The sequence below is a fragment of the Muntiacus reevesi genome, chromosome 22 (genome assembly GCF_963930625.1).
Source record: "Muntiacus reevesi chromosome 22, mMunRee1.1, whole genome shotgun sequence".
Classification (NCBI taxonomy): Eukaryota; Metazoa; Chordata; class Mammalia; order Artiodactyla; family Cervidae; genus Muntiacus; species Muntiacus reevesi.
Genome location: NC_089270.1, coordinates 24574266 through 24580804, shown reverse-complemented (window position 1 = coordinate 24580804; position 6539 = coordinate 24574266). Strand labels below are relative to the sequence as shown.

General features: G+C 42.0%; 1 protein-coding gene across 1 annotated transcript in view; it reads left to right on the top strand.

The window, feature by feature from the left end:
- Positions 1-281: 281 nt before the first annotated feature.
- The window catches only part of SEPTIN11 (septin 11), a 445529-nt gene continuing 439271 nt past the window's right edge, over positions 282-6539 (top strand). Inside the window, exon 1 of the mRNA XM_065914206.1 lies at positions 282-285. The gene's annotated coding sequence lies outside the window, so the exon portion shown is untranslated. The remainder of the gene's footprint in view (positions 286-6539) is intronic.

Sequence of the window (6539 nt, the reverse complement as noted above, 5' to 3'; positions counted from 1 at the left end):
CAGCCCTAGTAACAGAAACGATAATAAAGTAAATAGAGAAGTCCATGTGGTGGCAAAATTTGGGGGCATTGTCTTCTGATTGCATCTCTTTTCTTGGTGAAATAGGAAGCAAAGTCAGTGTGAAGATGGTGGCGCAGGGTTGAAGTTGCCAAAGCTACGAAATTAACGAGGGAAGAAGAGGAAAGGGTGACTTTGGCGATTGACAGGTGAATGGATTGAGCATTGCCAAGTAACATTAAGGGCTGACTTGAGGTTGAAGGTCATGGATTTAAAATGAGACCATCTTCTTGCATCGGTGCAAATTAAAGTGTGACATTGATAGAGAGCTTGATTCAACCAAGCCTGGGGTTTTGCTAGAGGAGTATGAGAACAAAAGAGAAGAGCAAAAAAGCTGAGAGTTTATATAAATAACTGACTATATAAATGGTCCATGGACATTAAGATGGATAAGAAAGGAAGTGAGCACTTCTTTGAAATGGGAGGGAGGCAGTGAAAGCACCATAGGAAAAATGAATGGGATTAAAAAAAGAAAATGTTGGAGTTAGAGTATTAGAACAAACAAGATAAAAAGAGAGAAGAGGGAATGCAAATCGAAATGACAATGAGGTATCGTTTCATACCCAACAGGAAGCCTGTAATAGCTGAGAGAGACACTAACAAGTATTGAGGCGGATTGTAGAGAAACTGGAATTCTCACTCACAGGTGATGGGATTTTAAAATGGTAGTAGACAATAGGCTGTCTGGTAGTTTCTCAAAATGTCAACATGTGATGTTACCAGGCTGTGCTGTGCTCAGCCGCTCCAGTCCTATCTGACTCTTTGTGACCTATGGACTGTAGCCTGCCAGGCCCCTCTGTCAATGGAATTTTCCAGGCAAGAATACTGGAGTGGGTTGCCATGCCCTCCTCCATATTTCCGGCATCTCCTGCATTGCAGGCAAGTTCTTTACCCACTGAGCCACCTGGGAATCCCTAAAGTTACCATGTGACCCAGCAATTCCACTCCTAGGCAGAGACCCAAGAGAAAGGAAAGCTTTCATCACATAAAAAGTTTATACCCAATGTCCATCAACTAATAAGTGGGTAAACACGAACATATCCGTATAATAAAGCATTATTTGGCAATAAAAGAGAATAAAATTCTGGTACTTCATTCTGCCACAATTTAGATAAAACTTGAAAACTCGCTAATGGAAAGAAACAAGGCACAAGAGGCCATGTATTATATGATATGAAATACTCAAAATAGTTAAATATTTACATGGAGATGCCTAGACTGGGAGCAATGGGAGAACTGAGGGGGCATGAAGGCTAATAGGTGTGGTTTATTTTGTGGGAGTAGTGATTAAAATATTCTAAAGTTGACGGTGGTAATGTTTGAACAACTCTATGAATACATTAAAACCATTGAACCGATCACTTGAAAAGGCTGAATCTTATAGTATATGAGTGATGTCTCAATAAAACTGTTCCAAAAAAAGAAAGAATTGAGGAGGTGGTCAGAGAGTGGGGTGCTTGGAATTGGGTTATGGAGGGTTTGCAGATAGGCAATGACACAGTTAGGGACTAAGCAAGTATCCACGATGGCTTGGAAGAGGGAGTAAGGAGACAAAGAATCATCTGAAGTTGCAAGCATCATGTGTGCTGGCAGGAGTGATGTTGGTGAGAGGCTGACAGTGAGCCAGGGGCTAAAGATCTAGGGGATGATGAGGAGGGACCTGAGGTTTGCAGATAACTGCAATAAGGCAGCATCCTAGCAGGTGGGAATCTGGTAGCAGGCAGTTCAAAGCTGGAGTTGGCTAGGGTAGGGTTAGAAAGGCTGTTCTGAAGTTTGAGTATTTTGTGAAAAACAAAATATCCTATTTTCTTTTTTTTTTTTTTAACATGTACATGCATAAACTTAGTTCTCCCAACCATCCTATGAAGGGTAGTATTAACCTTATCTCACAGACAGAGAGACAGGCCCAGAGAGGTCAAATAACTTGTTGCATCTTAGAGTGTGGCATGCGGGATCTTAGCTCCTGAACCAGGGACTGAACCCATGTCTCCTGCCCTAGAAGCACAGAGTCCTAATTGCTGGACCGCCAGGGAATTCTCTGTACTCATCTTTCATTCATTTCTTTCACTCAAGAAACAAAAATTTATATTTCTTCTGCACCATTATCCATTCATCTTTCCATCTCTGCGGATGCAGCCGAGCATAGTAGACTGACCCCTGGGAGGGCAGCAGTGTTCCAGCTGCTGTTCGGTGGTCCCCCTTCGAGGATTTTCCCTAGAGTCTGTTGTTCACTAGTCAAGTAGAGGGCTATAGTGATCAGCATGTCATGCTCCTTAATCACTGATGTCACATTGGCCTGCTCTGTTGTTTAGCTATAGGAACACAACAAGTGGCTTTATTTATTTTTTTTGAAAGGGTGGGAGTGCTGCCTGTTTTATAGTTGAGTGGGTGAATGTTTAATGGGTTTTGGCTTTGGGCAGATCTGGGTTTGAACTTGGGCTCTGCTATTTAAAACGTTGTGACCTTGGGCAGCTTATTTTAACTTCTGGGACTTAGTTTTGTGGTTAGCAAAATATCTACCTCATAAATATTGGTGAGCATTAAATATTATACAGGTCAAGTTCCTAACAGATAGTAGGCAGACCAAAGATGTTCTTTTCCTTCTTTCTGTTTTTCCTTCTTTTGCCTTTATGCTAATGCTGATGCTTCTGTTTTATTTCTAGCTTTTAGCAGTTCTGGTGTCTGGCTTCTAATCAGAAGCTTTCTTTTAGGGATGGTTAAAATTATTGCGCCAACTTCCAGATCAGCATAGAGTCACTCTAATAGTTCAGAGTACCGTGTCTCAGATGTTTTATAAACTTTTTCTGATCTTAACCTTTAAAATATGCCTGTGAGGCATATAAAAGAGGTATTTGTGTTCCTAGTATCTTGGAAGAGAATATAAGGTATGGAGAGAAACTAAGAATAACTGGGTATTTTCTAAATGGCGCTTTTCTAAATGGCATTTTTCTAAACATTTACTTAATCCTGACAACCATCCTGTGACGGGTATTATCAACATTATCTCGCAGACGGGGAGACAGGCACAGAGGTCAAATAACTTGTTGAAGGTCACATAGCTTCTAAGCATGGAGGCAGAATTTGAACCTGGGCAGTCTGGTTCCAGAGCTTAACCTCTATATGGCTCTGGTAGGAGATAAGTAAATTAGTCATTGTTCAGAACGCCTGGGTGAAGAAATCCTTTGGCTGGTTCCTGCTCAGGTATCTCTCTGCCCTCAGAATGTCATGCAGCTTGAAAATGTTTGTAACTCACAACAATGACTAGTAGAATATTATTATTATCAGTATCTTGTACTAGAGGTGAGCCTGTATGATTTTTATTACTCAGGGTCCTTCTAGATCAGCCACTCCTGAGAATTCTTTTACAGAGACAGAGAAGTCAATTCCTCTAAGATAACAGCAGTAAGAATAGCCACTCTGGTCATACTACATTTCTGCTTGTTGCAAGCTAAAGGTTTCTTAATATCATAAATCTAAAACCTAGGAGAAACTTTGAAAAACTTTGGGAAACAAAGTTCATGAGGTTAAATTAAAGGTTTTAAATACTTATTTAAATGTTTTAAATAGATTAAATACTGTTTTTTGATGCTGGGAAAGATTGAAGGCAAGAGGAGAAGGGGGCGATAGAGGATGAGATGGTTGGATGGCATCACCAACTCAATGGACATAAGTTAGAGCAAACTCGGGAGATAGTGAAGGACAGGGAAGCCTGACGGGCTTCAATTCATGGGGTTGCAAAGGGTCAGACATGACTTAGCGACTGAATAACAACTGTTTTTCTGGTTCAGGTGGATTCTTCTTTATATGTTTCTTTTTCTCTACATGTTTATTTCCATGTAATAAACATATATACATGGACATACACATGAAACATACAAGCTTTATCTGGATATCTGACCTAAGATTGAATCATGGAGCCTAAGATCCCCATGAAGCTCATCCTAAAACAGTAGAGCTAAGGCATTTTTACTAAGTGCTACAGGTTTGATAGCTATGGCATTTTTTAAGGCATGGATTCTCAAACATTCGAATCATCTAGACATTAGTCATTTTTCTTCTTGCTGCCACAGATTCTAGTTTTTTTTAAAAAATTAATATATTTATTTGGCTGTATGAGGTCTCGGTTGTGACACATGGGATATTTCGTTGCAGTGACTCAGTAGTTGTGGCTCTCGGGCTTAGCTACCCCACAGCATGTAGGATCTTAGTTCCCTGACCAAGGATTGAATGGGTGTCCTCTGCATTGGAAGATAGATCTTTTTTTTTTTTTTGGAAGGTGGATTCTTAACCACAGGACTACCAGGGAAGTCCTCTGATTCTAGTTTTTGATCACTAAAATTTCTCCCCGAGCCAGGAGTAGGGGAAAAAAGATGAAACTAAAGCTTGATCATTTTAGTATGTCAGAAAGTTTGATATAAACTTGACAAAGGAATAGTTGGAAATTGTTATCTAAAATGAGACAGGGGGTTTCTCTGGTGGTCTGGTGGTTAAGACTCCAAGTTTCCACTGTAGGGGGCGCCAGTTCAATCCCTGGTCAGGGAACTAAGAACCTACATGTCACATGGTGCCCCCTCCAAAACTAAATGGAAAAAGAAAAAAGAAAGCAAAAGTAAAATGAGATAAAGCTTGTATGCTTCATATGTATGTCCATGTATATACATTTATTGCTCTTTGATTCTTATTCCTGTCATATTGATGATAAGAAGTGATCTTACTCTGTATATTTGTGAAATATTAAGACATGAAATACACATGTGATTTGTAGATATTACTTATTTTCCAAAGATCCAAGCTCCTCATTGGTGTGGTTAATGTGAAAAGTTCTCCTCTCATTTGTAAAGTGGTTTATATAAACATTCTCTGTATATGTGCATTTTCATATATATTCTATACATGTGTGTATATTATATACAATATAGTATATTTCCATGAATAAATACAGCAGAATCAGTCTAATGAATGAAAACACTGTAGGTTGAAGAGAAACAAATGGGGCAATTTAAAAGAATCTTTCTTAGGGACATGGAATAACCATGCTAAGATTCCTGATACTATTTGAGAAATCAAGTAAAATATAAATAAATGCCTTGACGTTTAAGAAAGAACTTGCCCGAGTCTTTGATCTGAGTGGAGCAGAAACGGGGACTGAGGTCCAATTAGCCTTGGCCTCTTGTTCGCTGGACAGGCCCAGCGCCTCCGCTCTTGGAAGCTCCTTGGAGTTCACTGGGGTGTACATGACGCAGAACGACTGAAGGGGCTCAGAGGCTTCACTGAGGGGGAAACAGACCGAGTGCACTTTCTGAGAAGGCCCGGATTCACGCGTAGACACACAACCAGTCCCTTCAGGAACGAGTTTTGCTCTGGTTACAGCCCAGGGGTTCCCGGGGCTTCTCCATGCATTCAAGGGACTCTGAGAAAGCAGTGTGGGGCGAGAACTACCTCACAAGTCTCTTTCTAAGGCGTGAGAGCTAGCTTAGTTCAAACACCAGAAGCTCAAAGGACTCCGCTTGGAGGGCAGCAGTCCCTCGTCTATCGATTGTGATTGTGGTGCTTCCTTTTGTTTCACTGTCCTGAACCGGGGGAGGGCGAAGGAAGGACGGGGAGAGGCAGGAGGCCAGGCCTCTGTGACGTGGCTCATCCTACTGCACGCAATAAGCAGGGGAGGGCTGAGTGTGCATAACCCCTTGACCTACCTCCCCGTAAACGATGATGATGATGATAAAGGCTAACGTTTATGGATCCCTTTTCATTCATTATCATAATTTACTTTTGGTCTCTCAGTCGTTCCTAGGGGTAGGGGCTATCATCATTACCTTCCCTATCTTTCCAGAAAGTAAACTGATATTTAGAGGAAAGGAATAATTCGCCTGCCATCACACAGCTAGTTAGTGGTTCTGATAGGCAGAACAATGCCCCTTTCCAAAGCTGTCTACATCTTAAACCAGGGGATATGTTCCATGGCAAAGGGGGATTAAGATCACAGGTGGTGGGACTTTCCTGGTGATCCAGTGGTTAAGAATCCACCTGCCAAGGCAGGGCACACAGGTTCGATCCCTGGTGCAGGAGCATCCCACATGCCACAGAGCAGCTAAGCCCGTGAGCCACAGCTATTGAGCCTGTGCTCGAAGGCCAAGAACCCTGCAACTCCTAAAGCCTGTGCGCCTAGAGCCGCCGCAGTGAGAAGCCTGTGCACCACAGCTAGAGAGTAGCCCCGCTCATTGTAACTAGAGAAAGTCCAAGTGCAGCAACGAAGACCCAGCACAGACAAATAAAAAAAGAGTGCAAGTGGCCTTAAGGTTACTATTCAGCTGAACTTGAGTCTGGGGAGATTCTCCTAGGTTATCTGGGTGCGTGCATGCTTGCTAAGTCGCCTCAGTCGTGTCCGATTCTTTGCAACCGTATGGACTGCAGCCGACCAGGCTTCTCTGTCCATGGGATTCTCCAGGCAAGAATACCGGAGTGTGTTGCCATCTCCTCCCAGG